The 15666-nt window shown below is 42.9% G+C and overlaps 1 long non-coding RNA gene across 1 annotated transcript in view; it reads left to right on the plus strand.

Moving 5' to 3' along the window:
* Positions 1–15646, plus strand: part of LOC135188045 (uncharacterized) — a 72563-nt gene extending 56917 nt beyond the window's left edge. The window contains exon 3 of the long non-coding RNA XR_010307547.1: positions 15195–15646. This is a non-coding gene — a long non-coding RNA (uncharacterized LOC135188045). The remainder of the gene's footprint in view (positions 1–15194) is intronic.
* Positions 15647–15666: the final 20 nt, after the last annotated feature.

Raw genomic sequence — 15666 nt, forward strand, 5'->3', positions numbered from 1 at the left:
AAGTAAATAGTACTAAACAATTGGAATAAAAACTGAACCAAAAAAATGGAAGATATTTGCTTGTTAAATTTAATGTCATTCTTTACTTTCAGAATTAGGTGCCTTACCAGTATTTCTGCTCTTCACATTTGCTTGCATCAGCTACTGGATTGAAAATAAATCACTAGTGATTAAATATCACCAAGGATTAAAAAATCTATTTCAGTACAGTTTTGTCTCATATAAAGTAATAGTATGGCAAAACTCATTAAGTACCTCAGCCTTTTATTAAACCTAATGCAATCTGGAAAGAGCAGGCTCCTTGGGGAACTGGTTTCAAGAGTGTCTGTGGATCCTTACCTGCAACTACATTCCATTAAGCTACTGAGGTGCTTACAATGAGAGTAATTGAGACTCAGCCACTAATAGGAGATGTGCAATTTTGGGTTAAATTCTCTGTGTAAAAAGTGATATAATGACACACAGGATAGAAGTTTAATTTTTAAACTGTTACAGTGTAATGCTTTGTGTTCTTAATTGCTCTTTGGTTGGCAGTAGGAGGTAGGACACAGGAAGGAGATGGAATGGGACTTTGTGGTATGTTTGCAGCCAGTTCCTACAAGGTGGCTCTCAGAGGGTGGGCGTCAGGAAGCATCAGTTTATCTAAGCTGATGTAGCCCGTTACTAACCTGACACGGCACTGTCTTCCAGGCATCCCACTGGGGTCTGCTTTAGTGCCAGTGCTCACTGATGCCAAAGACTGAAATGGAAAAATAGACACCATAGCTACCACTGTGGTTATCAGAGGCATAATCATGGGGGCTGGGCTGGAGGAAGAGCATTTAAGCTGTATTTTGTTTCTGTTCTTGCATGACTGCATAACAATTACTGCCTTCTATTGAATCTCTCCCTGTTTGCTCCTTGGCTGTGTAGCTACATGCAGTGCAGCACCCAGGCACGCCCCAGCATTGTTGCTCGCCTGATCTACACGAATAGTGCCAAGGAGCAAGAGCATCTTCGGGGCTGCCACCAAGATGCCTGGGCAATCCTTTGATGTCCCCGCGGTTGCAGTTTGCATCTCAATGCCAGAACGAGGCCAATGTGCTGGGCTCTATCTCACTTACACCAGAGTAATAATTGATTTCAGGCCTGAGTAAGTCCATTGAGCTCAGCTGAGTTTCTCCAGATTTACACTGCTGTAGCTGAGATCAGTTTCTGACCTCTGCGTAAAGTAAGATGAAACATTATTATTAAGCATTTATCTTTTGTGTTCGTGAAAAGCCAAGGACACACTACCAATAGTCATATGCTAACAAGATAAGGGAGCAAAAGACAAGGGAGAAATAGTTCTGAGTAAAAATCTTTTATAATTTTGAGACAAAGTTGGGCAGTGTTTAGGTAGAGATGGATTTGACAAACATACTATCTATAGATCTAAACTTTCATTCCCAGGATTTCAGAAGTTCCAAAAAGGAATTATGCAAATACTCACTTTTCTGCTTTCCTCATTGACCTTTATGCTTTCATTTGAATGTGGTCACCTTACTTCACAGCAATACTTTGCTGTTTTATTTTGGAAAAGAAAACAAACCAAACTTTTAATATTGTATAATAACCTTGAAAATGAAATGCGAAACTTTGGTAATTATATATTGATTTGTGGTTCTATTTACTTTTGCAAAAATATCTGAATTTGAGGTAAAACCAAGATTCTGGAATTTCCCTGTGAAAGAAACAAGCAGTTCTTTACCTGCTAAGTCTTATGCTTTCTTTGGTAGTGTGTGTATCTGTCCTGTCTTGTGTTTCACTGCCTTCAACTGCCATTTCATAGCAGAGAAGCCCAGGCTTTCCTGTGAATGGGGCACCATGTCTATGTGAAACTCCAGAGCTTGTTCTGTTTTTACTTGCCAATGCAGAAAATAGCAGAAAGAATATGAGAAAACCAAGGATACCATTTATTTTGGAAAGACTGACTGTAGTAAGCACAATTCAGACCCAGTGAGATGTAGTAAGACCTTTATCCTTCCACCAGGAGAAAGAAGTGAAATTCTATGTTATATCACTCCAATCCCAGGTGTCAACTGTGTCTGAAATGGGAGATGGGCAGATGAAACATGAAAACCGTGGTTTGCTTTCTCTTTTTCAGTTCATCTATCAGCATCTATCTGTTCCCCATCCTATCATTACCCAGGTCTGTGACAATCTTTTATAGAGATGCTAGTAAATTACAAACATGACTAGGAAATACAATGTGAAGCATTTACAGATTGTGTATAGGTACAAAACGAATATCCAAGAAGAAAGCACATTCCTTGGCAGAGTGGATTTAAAGAAAATGCTACAAAGTTAAAGCCTATCATACAAAGTTCTGCCCTTCTGCTGTCTTTAACTCTTTTGCTTTCTGTATTTATTATTTTTATTTTTTCAACTTCATCATAAAGTGTCCTAGTTTGAAGCAGGCTAGAATGTTTTGGTGAGAAGAATTGGATTACAGGCTGTGGAAGGAAAACAATGGTGATGTCTGCTTCCCTCATTGGCTTGCTGAGATGTATAAGAACAAGAATCAACACATAGATAAGGCACTACTGCTGGGGAGCTCTGAGCTGCATCTCTCTCTCTAACCTCACCTTCCATTTCTCTGACTAATCCACTTTGCTTCCTAACCCCCTGGCTGAACCTCCATTCTTCCTTGGGACTAGGGTAAGGTTGAGAGTGGGTAGGTGAAAGGGCAGTTGGGAGCCCCTCCTGGGGACTCAGGTTTCTGGGAGGGGAGTTGTGTTTCTGTATTACCTTTTACCTTGTATATTTCTGTATATATCTGTATGTACTGTAAATATCTGCTTGTATGTTCTACTAAGATGTAAATAATAAGCTTCATTCAATTTCCAGAGCTAGCTGAGTCTAGTCTGGGTGATTTCCAAAGTGTGTGTGTGTGGAGCGGGGTGGGGAGGGGGGGTGGGGAACACCCAAACCATCACATAAAGCAATAGGGTCAGCACAGCAAGCCCAGCACTCTACACGCTGGTTACTAACTGAGGCTATGTTTTTGATGTTGAGGGTGGGGTCTGATTTGATATATATTACCTTGAAGACTTTTCAAGGTACCATATTTTTCAGCTAGTAAATAAAAAGAGATGATCCATGCTTTTCAAGGCATGGACATGTTTTCCACATTTAAACTGGCTCTTACTAGCTGACTGAAACACAATTCAGACAGTGCTTGAGAAGAATTTGCTTTCAAAAATCCCCACCATCCCCACAGAGGTGCTTTGGTCCTACTTTTAAGAGATATTTCTGTTCCTAGTTTTGTTCAGTTTTAAAATGCTGCTCACTTTAGTGCACCTTCTTCTGCATATCCCAGAAGAAAAAGAAATGTTCTAAGTGTACAAGTCAATGCTGTTTGAAGAGAATCTATTGTAAAATTATCTCAGCATCCTGTTTATGCTGCAAAATGCTGACAGCACTTTGATTTGGAAAGGATGAGATTTGGTAATCTGAGGGCCTGCTATGAAAGAAACAAGATGCTCTAAGCTGGAACTATACAGAGAAACACACAGGGTAATGGCAGCTTCACACAACATCTAATTTGATTGCTTCTTTACACCACAGTGGAATCATTAAACTACAGCTATCTGGTAATGAGCAGGGAGGCTTCTGAACAAAGCTCACCTTTCTCCCGTATTTTATAAAATTCACTCACAGGATCACAGAATCAGTCAGGGTTGGAAGGGACCACAAGGATCATCTAGTTCCAAACCCTACCCTAGACCAGGCTGGCCAGAGCCTCATCCAACATGGCCTTAAACACCTCTAGGAATGGGGCCCTGGGCAACCCATACCAGGGTCCTAGCACTCTCATGGTGAAGAACTCGCATCCAGTCTGAATTTCCCCAGCTCCAGCTTTGCTCCATTCCCCCTAGTCTTGTCGCTCCCTGATAGCCTAAAAAAGTTCCTCCCCACCTTTTTTGTAGGCCCCCTTCAGATACTGAAAGGCCACAATAAGGTTAGCTCAGAGCCTCCTCTTCTCCAGACTGAACCACCTCCTACTCTTTCAGTCTGTCCTCATAGGAGAGCTGCTCCAGCCCTCTGACCAACCCAGTGGCCCTTCTCTGGATGTGCTCCAGCATCTCCACATCCTTCTTGTAATGAGAGCTCCAGAACTGGATACAGTACTCCAGGTGGGGCCTCACCAGAGTGGAGTAGAGAGGGAGAATCACCTCTCTCGCCCTGCTGGCCACACTTCTCCTGATACAGCTCAGGCTCTGGTTGGCCCTCCAGGCTGCAAGTGCACACTGCTGGCTCATGTTGAGCTTCTCATCCACCAGCACCCCTAAGTCACTCTCCTCAGGGCTTCTCTCCAGCCAGTCACTGCCCAGCCTGTATTTGTGCTTGGGATTGCCTCTACCCATATGCAGGACCTTGCACTTGGTCTTGTTGAACCTCATGAGGTTCATCCCACTCTCCTTTTCTTCCAAGGCATTTTGTCTTTGGTAAGTTTACCATCACATAGAAATCAAATCAAGAAATAGAAAAAATAGTTCCTGCTTTGACAATTGAAATTGTTTCTAATTTGTTGTAGAAATTACTTATATATATATGGAAAAAGTAGTTACAAATATTCGTTAAAAAAAAGGGGGGGGGGGGGGAAGGGGAAAGGAAAAGATTTAAATATTGCCAACTCAGATTGGCAAATGTTGACTACAGTTGTCACGAGAAGAAATTTCAAGAGCAGCAAACTATGTGGTAAACCAAGAACTGAAATATCATACTCATTAATGCACCCCTTCAAGTTTCATATTTGACTGGGCTAATGATAAAAGGAACAAACTTCCAGATATAGGCAAATGCTGTATTTTGCATGCTAGAAAATAAATGTTACTTTTCTTTTTATGAATGTTAGTGAAATAGTTCCTAAAGCTCAGAAAGTTGTCATATTATTAATCAGAACAAAATAAATCCACTGAATTGTAAATAATGCACTGAATGCCTAGAAAAATGGCATACTGATTAGCTGTGCCACAAATTCCCTGTGTTTATGCCAAGCACAGAGCACAAGCAACTCACCTCAAAGTGATTTTGCACCTATATGTTAAAAGAGTACTTGTTGAATTTTTTCAGAGTAGAGGTTTTCTTCCACCCCATAAGGCTGTGCTGTGATACAAACAGACTGGAAAAACTAGAAGTGTGGTGCCAAAGCTATGAAAATCCATAAAATAGTAATTAAAAGAGTAAATCTCTGTTTACCTTTATTTAAGCAGCCAGTACAGCCTTTAAAAGGTTGTTTACATAGGTGTGTTTGGCAGATAAATGTATTATTATTAAGGAATCTAATTAGTTGTATTCTAATATTACAATGAATACTTTTTTCCCTTAATCTAGTGAGATAAAGAATGGACACACTCTGCAACCCAAAATTAATTTGTAATTTCCATGTAAAAGTATTGAGTTGCTGTGTAATAAAGATGAGAGAACCTGCAGAATACAGACTCTCCTGTGAAGAGAACAAAGCTACATGTCACAGAGTTAAACTTAATCCTAGTGCTGCTCCCACAACCAAGGACATAATTTTATTCTTTGGAACTTGAGACTGCCTCGAAATGCTACAATTTATTTCTTCTATTTGTGTTTTATATTACTTTCTCATACTTGTCTTCCTTCATACAGATCTGCACAGCTCAGAAACAACTGCATCTGGCCAGCTGCATGCTTGATATGAATAACATCATCTAGTTCACTGCATTAGTGCTCTGACACAGAGCTTATCACATCACAAGCCTTTTATTTATGATTCTGAAATGCTTTATATAGTGTCCAGTTAGAGTTCAAAGTGCTGGCTTCAGTGTGTAAAGCTCTCAGCAGCCTAGGATCTGTCTGGAAAGCCTCTGTTGCTTAAATTGTTATACACCTGAGAAAAAATAGGTTACTCTGCTAAAGAGAACTATTAGCAAGCTATTTAGGGATGTGCTAGTTTGAGCCTATCTGGGATATTTTGGTGAGAAAAATTAGATTGTAGGCTGTGAAAAGGTAACAGTGGTGATGTCTACTTCACTCATAGGCTTGCTGAGAAGTATAAAATCAGGAACACATAGATAACACAGTTGCTGTGTGTCTCTGGCAGCTTGCACTTTTCTCCCTAACCTGCTGTCTGTGTAACTAATGCTTCTGCTTTCTAACCCCCCCGGCTGATCTTCCAAACTCACCTTGAACGTAAGGCAAAGTCTGAGATAAGGCAGAGGGGTGGAAAGGAGGTGGAAGGGTGGTTGAGAGCCCCTCCTGGGGACTCTGGTTTCTGGGAGAGGTGTTGTGTTTCCGTATTACTTTTTAACTTGTCTATTTCTGTCTATAGCTGTATAAATTGTAAATGCCTGCTTGTATATTGTGCTAAGCTGTAACTACAAAGCTTCATTCTTTAATTTCCAGCTCAGCTGAGTCTAGTCTGATTGATTTCAGAAGAGTGGGGAGCGTGGGTTACACCCAAACCATCACATCTTTATTTTGGCACCCAACGCCATGCCTACTGTTTAAAATTCCTGCTTCTATGGCAGGGTATTGAGAATAATTTAAAGAAATTATTTACATGTGTATGTTTTAATTTAATTTATAAATTTCAGCTTATGGCCAACCCATGCAATGAGATGGAGGGACAGACATAAAATTACCCAAAAACTCTGTGGTAGATGTTTTTGAGGGTCAGGCAATATTAGGGCACCAGGGTGGTGTAAAAAATATTGGAAGTGAACAAATTTTGTTTGCAGAGACAGCAGCTATCTTGAGCTAGCAGTGAATAAGAGTGAGTAAGCAAAGCTGAGGGGAACCTACTGAAGCCAGAAGCTGTCTCAGCTAGGCAGTGGAAAATTATCTGAAGTGCATGAATGTGTGACTTTGATAGCCTTGTACTTACACACTGCCAGCTCCTCAGTTTTGGTGTGAAATAGCCCATGTTGCTAAACATCACAGCATGCTGCAGAGCTCATCTGCCACTGAGTGTGGTACATGGGACTGACAGTGAGACTATCTGTCAGGACAAGGAGCTCTTGCTTTCTGTTTTATGAATTTTGTCACTATTGTATAAGGTTGCTGCCGTGTAAGGTAGATGCTCTCACCTTTCATTTTAAATTGTTTTGAAATAGTTTTTTTTGGTATGGAGTTCATTGGCAGAGTTCTTTTTCTTGCTTTCCTTTCAGTAAGGCCTGTTACCCCAGGAAAAAACTGACTATTATGGAGAAATGAAGGGCCATGCCCACTGCTCCTTGCCTGCTTCTCTCACAAACCCAACCTCAGACAGTCAGCTACAATCCTCAGGCCTTTTCTTTCTCTTTCTCTTCCTTTGCTGATCCCAGAAGTGACCTAAATAGAGCTAAATGTTTTGTACCCATGCACAAACTTTGTAGGATCACTCTGATGTACACCCTTTTACTTAACCATAAAAATTACTACTTTTCTGTAGGTAACCACAGTAATGTAGTGAAGGATTGTGCAGAATTAATAATCTATTCATTTTGATATCCAGGCAATGATTGTTAATAACTATGAAAACTGCTTATTAACATTAAAACTTGCCAGAAAACTTATTCTCAAGGTTCAGAAACAGAGAGTTTGGAAATTTATACACACAGGGAATGAGCAAAACTAAATTGCTTATTTCTTAAAGTGGCAAACAGAAACATTATACTGGAAGAGAAGATTCTTGTGGTTAATTATACTGCTTATCCACTAGAGGACACAGGAAGCCCCTTTCTGCTTATGGCAGAAGGCAATTAATGAATTAGAAGAGGCTTTATTTACTCACAAAATATTATCAAACAGTACCCAAAGCACGTGGAGGGGTTGCTGTCAGAGTTTCCCAGGTACTTTTCTCAGGAAGCTGGGAGTCTATAGTGTAGTCTCTCACCTGGTTCCTCTTTGCGGAGGGACAGGCAGGATGCAATGCAGTGTGCAGTCCTGGCACAATGTCACACTGGCCATGCAGGCCAATCACAAGCAGGCATTTAGAGCTTGTTCCTGGTAAGCTCTTCAGGGCATGGAGTTTCCAGAGAAATTCAGGATGCAATGAGGCAGCAGCAGCACACCATCCTACCTGGTCATCCCTTTTATCAGTATCCACCCAAGACCAATGGGCCTTTGGATGTAGATTAGCCAACCAGAATGGCACTTTTCCAAGCTTGACTATATTAGGTGAAACCAAGGCTTTTATTTTCCTTTACTGTGGCTGCTTTCCCCAGCACAGAAGGAAGGGGAGCAGGTGAACATGTCTAGACAAGCCAGAGTCCTTAGACTCAATGGCTCCAGGTTCTTTTGTTCTCTTGCCCATGGTTGCTTCTCCCCAGCGCAGAAGGAGGGGGAGCAGAGAAACATGCTTGGGCAAGCTGGGGCATGGATAAGCCCATTTTTGGCCTATCAGGCCTACCACGACAAATGTGCAATCAAGCACTCAGATATTCTGGGAAAATCCAGTCTAAAATGTGCCATCTGTATACAGCAGGTAATCTGCACAGAGCTTTGGATTATAAGCAGTGTGCCCAGGTGGCCAAGAGAGCCAGTGGCATCCTGGCCTGCATCAAGAATAGTGTGGTCAGCAGGAGCAGGGAGGTCATTCTGCCCCTGTACTCTGCACTGGTTAGACCACACCTTGAGTCCTGTGTTCAGTTCTGGGCCCCCCAGTTTAGGAGGGACATTGAGATGCTTGAGCGTGTCCAGAGAAGGGCGACGAGGCTGGGGAGAGGCCTTGAGCACAGCCCTACGAGGAGAGGCTGAGGGAGCTGGGATTGGTTAGCCTGGAGAAGAGGAGGCTCAGGGGTGACCTTATTGCTGTCTACAACTACCTGAGCGGTGGTTGTGGCCAGGAGGAGGTTGCTCTCTTCTCTCAGGTGGCCAGCGCCAGAACGAGAGGACACAGCCTCAGGCTGCGCCAGGGGAAATTTAGGCTTGAGGTGAGGAGAAAGTTCTTCCCTGAGAGAGTGATTGGACACTGGAATGGGCTGCCCGGGGAGGTGGTGGAGTCGCCATCCCTGGGGCTGTTCAAGGCAGGATTGGACATGGCACTTGGTGCCATGGTCTAGCCTTGAGCTCTGTGGTAAAAGGTTGGACTTGATGATCTGTGAGGTCTCTTCCAACCCTGATGATACTGTGATACTGTGATAATTAAGTACACTTACAAAACTAGTTTGCAGACCGAAGCCAGTGATTAACTTCCAACAAATCCCACCTTTTTTCTTTCCTTTTTGCTTATGGCTCTTCTTGTGCTCTGCAGTGCTACTAATACATTACATCCAATTCTATGCTGAATGCAAAGACTAAAGAAAGGAATTTTTTTTTCACAAAGTGTCATAATTTTCTGATTTCAAGCCCTCTTTTTCTCTTTTCCTCTTCCCCTCCCTCATGCTGTCTTCGAGAGACAAGCTGCTATTTTTTCATTACCTAAACCAGTTATTGCCTAAAACAATGGTTTGCCTAAACCATTCATTTGCCTGAAGCAAAAAATTCCTCCTTTTAAGACGATGAATTTACTCCATGCTGTAATGACCATTCCTCAGTTTTTCAACAGTCATGAAGCAGTCAATCAGTTGTGCAATACTCAGAAAACATAATGATGACTCTTAAATCTTGAAAAAATGCTAAAAAGTTGTATCATTTCATGTGGTTATAAAAATTTGCCTCTATGAGATTTAGAGGATATTAGTGATTATTTTCATGTGTATTTCATGTGTGCCTTCATGTGTATTTTAGGCTTATTATCTAAGTTTTTATGACTTTGCTGTAGCTGAAGCTGTTCTTTGTTTACTCTCTCTTTGTTCTTCTTCATGCCATCTTTCTTCTCTGCTTATACACACAAACACAAACAAACAAACAGTGCTTCCCACTGCCGCCTGGACTGCTGCCAGCTGTCCTGATGTCAACCGGCAAAGGACAAAACCAGCCCAGCCAATATAGAAGCTCACCAAGAAGCAATGCTCTGCAGTCTTGGCAGGCAACACATCCTCCCTTTCTTCAGAATGCCAGCAAAGATGTTAGGCAGGAGTCTCCATACTGGAAATATTAGAAGAATGCAGTCATTTAGTTAACATTTTGTTATTTGCATAGAAGAAAACTAAACTCTCTCAACTCAGTTGCAACATTTGGCAGAATTTTTAAGTATAGAGATTAATATTTTCTGGAACTGCCCTTTCCAAAACAAAAACTCTCGGAGGCAATCTTTCTTCATGAAAAGAAGGGAGAAAAACTGAGAAAAACTAACTCACTTGTGTTCTCAAAATGATAAACTGTCATATTGTGGAGAAAGACACATGAGTGATGGAAACAGTAGCAGTAAATTATGGAGCTAGGAAAATTCTGCAGTGTCAAAAATTGGTAATTACATTCAAAGTAATTCATAACTGCAGCTGAGAAGCAGTGGAACAATATATTAGAGAACTTCACAAAGGCTGGAGAGCAGCTCTGAGGAAAAGGACTTAGGGGTCTGGGTTGATGAAAAGCTCAACATGAGCCAGCAGTGTGCACATGCAGCCAAGACAGCAGCCGTGTCCTGGGCTGAATCGAGAGAAGTGTGGCCAGCAGGGCATGGGAGAGGATTCTCACTCTCTACTCTGATCTCATCAAACCCCACCTGGGGTACTGTGTACAGTTCTGGAGCCCCCAACACAAGAAGGACATGGAACTGTTGGAGCAAGTCCAGAGGAGAGCCACAAACATGATCAGAGGGCTAGAGCACTTCTGCTATGAGGACAGGCTACAAGAGTTGGGGCTCTTCATCCTGGAGAAGAGAAGGCTTTGAGGAGACCTTATAGTGGCCTTCCAGTATCTGAAGGGGACCTACAGGAAAGCTGGGGAGGGACTATTTACAAGGTCTTGTAATTGCAGGACAATGAGTAGTAGCTTTAAACTGGAAGGGGGGAGATTCAAACTAGATGTCAGGAAAGGGTTCTTTACAGTAAGAGTGGTGAGACACTGGCACAGGTTGCCCAGGGAGGTTGTGGATGCTCCCTCCCTGGAGGTGTTCGAGGCCAGGTTGGATGAGGCCTTGAGCGACCTGTTCTAGTGGGAGGTGTCCATGCCTGTGGCAGGGGTTGGAACTGGATGATCCTTGAGGTCCCTTCCAACCTAAACCATTCTATGTTTCTGTGATTTCCATAAGTTACAGCTCACTATGACTGCATCTGGGAGATGGGGGAAAAATTGTATTGTTGCTAATAGTTGGTATAGTAAAAAATAACAATAATATTTCACTAGGTAGGGAAAAAAAACAGGAATAAATTTTAATCCATGACTAAAACAAGAAATTCTAAAAGGAACTGATTAACAAGACACTGTTTCTGCTCTTAATCCTTATACAAACAAATTACCTACAATTTAATACTTTAAAAATGCAACAAACCCTCCCACACCTACTAAAGGACACTGGCAGAGACACACTCCAAAAAGAAAATGTAATCAGGTTTTCAAGAAGTGTTCCTGTCAAAAACCAGACTATCTACAAGTGTTAAGATTATTTCAAATGAGATTTTAAAATGACATCTATAAAGTAAACTCAGGTTAAAACTGACTCATGGTAGATCTGCAGGGTGCCTCATCCAAGCATGAGTTAAGGAACGTGTTTTTGTAATTCTTAGCAGTTTAACTCTTTTTGACCCCTGCTCTTTTTAAAACTAATCAATCTGAAATGCCCTGAATTGGGTATTTGTGCACTGTTAATTGAGGAGATTGTCTGTTCTTGCTTTAACCTACTTTCTCTTCTGAAGTCATTTTGCCTCATAAGCCCCATGGAGATTTCGGACACAAAGCCAGTTTACTTTTACAGTGGTCCCTCTTCGTACAAAAATCATAGAAACATAGAATCAACCAGGTTGGAAGAGACCTCCAAGATCATCCAGTCCAACCTAGCACCCAGCCCTGTCCAATCAACCAGACCATGGCACCAAGTGCCTCATCCAGGCTTTTCTTCAACGCCTCCTGGGACGGTGCCTCCACCACCTCCCTGGGCAGCCCATTCCAATGCCAATCACTCTCTCTGGGAGGAACTTTGGCACAGCTTGAGACTGTGTCCCCTCATTCTGTTGCTGCTTGCCTGGCAGAAGAGACCAACTCCCACCAACCTCCTTTAAAGTAGTTGTAGGCAACAATGAGGTCACCCCTGAGCCTCCTCTTCTCCAGGCTAAACAATCCCAGCTCCCTCAGCTTCTCCTCATAGGGTTTGTGTTCCAGGCCCCTCACCAGCTTTGTCACCCTTCTCTGGACACATTCCAGCACCTCAACATCTCTCTTGAATTGAGGGGCCCAGAACTGCACACAGTACTCAAGGTGTGGCTTTACCAATGCTGAATACAGGGGCAGAATAATCTCCCTTGTCCTACTGGCCACACTGTTCCTGATCCAAGCCAGGATGCCATTGGCTCTCCTGGCCACCTGGGCGCACTGCTGGCTCATCTTCAGCTTCAGTACCCTCAGGTATTGGAAAAGGCTCTTCCTGGCTGCTTTCCAGCCACTCTGTCCCCAGCCTGTAGCACTGCTTAGGGTTGTTGCGGCCAAAATGCAGAACCCTGCACTTAGCCTTGTTCAATCTCATCCCATTGGCCTCTGCCCACCCATTCAGCCTGTCAAGGTCCCTCTGCAGGGCTCTCCTACCTTCCAACAGATCAACACCTGCTCCTAGCTTGGTGTTATCTGAAAATTTACTGATGCTGGACTCAATCCCCTGGTCCAGATCATCAATAAAGATATTGAACAGTGCTGAGCTCAGCACTGGTCCTTGGGGGACACCACTACTGACTGGCTATCAACTGGATGTGGCACCATTCATCACCACTCTCTGGGCCCAGCCCTCCAGCCAGTTCTTGACCCACATCAGAGCAAATCTATCCAATCCATGAGCTGCCAGCCTCGCCAGGAGCTTGTTGTGGCAGACAGTGTCAAAGGCCTTGATGAAGTCCAGGTAGACTACATTCACAGCCTGCCCCACATTCACCAAGCAGGTAACCTGATTGTAAAAGGAGATCAGGTTGGTCAGGCAGGATCTGCTGTTCCTAAACCCATGCTGGCTGGGCCTGATCCCTTAGCCATCCTGTAGGTACTTTGTGATGGCAGTCAAGATGACCTGTTCCATAACATTGCCTGGCACTCAGGTCAGGCTGACAGGTCTATAATTTTGGGGTTCCTCCTTCCAGCCCTTCTTCACCACATTGGCAGCTTCCAGTCTTCAGCGACCTCTCCAGTGAGCCAGGACTGTTGATAAATCATGGTGAGCGACTTGGCCAGCTTATTTGCCAGCTCTCTCAGCACACTAGGGTGGATCCCATCTGATCCCATGGACTTATGAGGATCCAAGAGGCTCAGCAGACCCTTTACTGCTTCCTCCTGGATTACAGGAGGACTATACTGGTACCTGGCTCCATCTGCCAGCTCAATAGGCCAGTTATCCTGGAGACAACCTGTCCCACTATTGCAGATTGAGTCAAAGACAGTATTAAGTACCTCTGCCTTTTCCTCATCTTTTGTTACTACATTCCCCTCTCCATCTTGTAAGGAGTGGAGGTTGTCCTTGCCCCTTCTTTTGACATTAACAACAGTGGCCAGCCTAAGTTATAAATTGGCTTTTGCCTCTCTAATTCCTACAAGACCTAGCAACATCCTTGAACTCTTCCTGGGATACCTCCCTGTTTGTTTTTTTTTTATATCTTTTTTCCCCTTAATTCCTTTAAAAGTTCCTTTCCCATCCAGTCTGGCTGTCTGTCTCATTGTCTCATCTCCTGGCACATTGGGACAGCCTTTTCCTGCGCCTTCAAGAGTTCCTTCTTGAAGTAGGTCCAGCATTCCTGAGCTCCTTTGTTTTTAAGGGCTGTGTCCCAAGGAACTTTCTGAGTTAGTTCCTTAAATAGGGCAAAGTCTGTCCTTCAGAAGTCCAAAGTGGAGGTTTTGTTGAGGCCCCTTCTAGTTTCACTGAATATTGAAAACTCTATAATTTCATGGTCACTGGACCCCAGGCAGCCTCCAACCACCACATCTCCCATCAGCCCTTCTCTATTTGTGAACATCAGATCAAGCAGGGCTGCACCACTGGTAGGCTCATGTAACAGCTGAGACAAGAAGTTGTCTTCCATACACTCTAGGAACTTTCTAGTCTGCCTCTTTTCTGCAGTGTTAAAGTCCCAGCACATGTCTGGCATGTTAAAGTTGCCCACAAGAACAAAGGCAGATGATCTTGAGGCAGCCTCCAGATGCTTAAAAAATAATAAATCAACCTCTTCTTCCTGGTTAGGTGGTCTGTAACAGACTCCAACCAGGATGTCAGCCTTGTCGACCTTCCCTCTAATTCTTACCCATAGGGAGTCAACCTAATCATCCTTAATCTTTACTTCCATGACATCCAGAGCATTCCTAATGTATAGGGCCACTCCTCCACCCCTTCTCCCTTGCCTGTCTCTCCCGAAGAGTCTGTAGACATTGATTACAGCACTCCAATTGTGTAAGTCATCTCACTACGTTTCTGTGATGGTGACAACATCATAGTGTTCCTCTTGTACCACGGCTTCCAGCTCCTCTTGTTTATTTCTCGTACTGCATGCATTAGTGTACATACACTTCAGCTGGGCTGCTGGTTTTACCCCAGTCTCTAGCCTACTACCCTCAGCCTCCTCCGATTAGTCTCTAGTATTACTGTGTTTAACCCCCTCCCCCTTCCAACCTAGTTTAAAACCTTTTCACCAAGCCCTGCCAGCTCACGTGCCAGGGTCTTTCTCCCCCTCTGAGACAGATGTACCCCATCTATCACTAGCAGACCCCAGGGCCATGTAAAGTTCCCCAAGATCAAAGAACCCAAAATTGTGTTGGTGGCACCAACGAAGTTGCTTTGGAGAAAGGCAGCTATATGCCACAGGAAAATCAGTGCCCATTTTTAGCACAAGCAGGGCCTAGATCACATCACACAGGGGCAGAGTTAATTAAGTGAGGCACCTACTGTTTGCATATAGTTTGGAACAGCTATTAATTTGTAGGTCTGCTACAGCACTAAGAAAAGATAATAAACAAATGTTGCATTTTGTGACATGATTTGTAAAGGGGCTCGTTGTGGTGCCTTCTTCTGGGTAACACTGCTCTCCATAAAATTTTAGACACCACAGTAGTTAAAGGGGGGAAAGTGTTAATAGAGCTTACATCTGTCTCTAGGTAAAGTGGAAAAAGCTTAGTGAATCTCTATTTACTGAATGGAATATATTCTTTTCTAGACTGAAGAGCTAACTCTTCCATTACATACAACCAGAAGATCAAAGAAAAAAAGTCTTCTGGGAAAGAACAACTGCTATGATGGAAAGTACAATTAAAATATTAGAATGAGAGACAGAAGGCAATGAATGAGAGACAAGACAGTGTTAAGGCTCTTTGGCAATTTAGATCAGCTACAATCACAAGTCAGGTACGGTCCTAGGATCACTCCCACTCTGAACACAAATGTTGATCTCACAAAGTAAAGAGTTCCCCTGTAATATAACTAAAATGTATCACTTCCAATAAAATAATATTTGCATCACATTTTGTACAAGCCTAACACTTACTGCAGTACTAGTTGCTGTTATATAGAGGAATTAACTATTTTAATACAAGTATGCTGAAGTTTAGAATTGACCTGTTACTTTTCTTGCTACTATACTCTCTTGTCTTTATTTCATCAGTTATGTTACTGCTCAGTATATAATAAAG

Source organism: Pogoniulus pusillus, chromosome 2 (assembly GCF_015220805.1).
Source record: "Pogoniulus pusillus isolate bPogPus1 chromosome 2, bPogPus1.pri, whole genome shotgun sequence".
Taxonomy (NCBI): Eukaryota; Metazoa; Chordata; class Aves; order Piciformes; family Lybiidae; genus Pogoniulus; species Pogoniulus pusillus.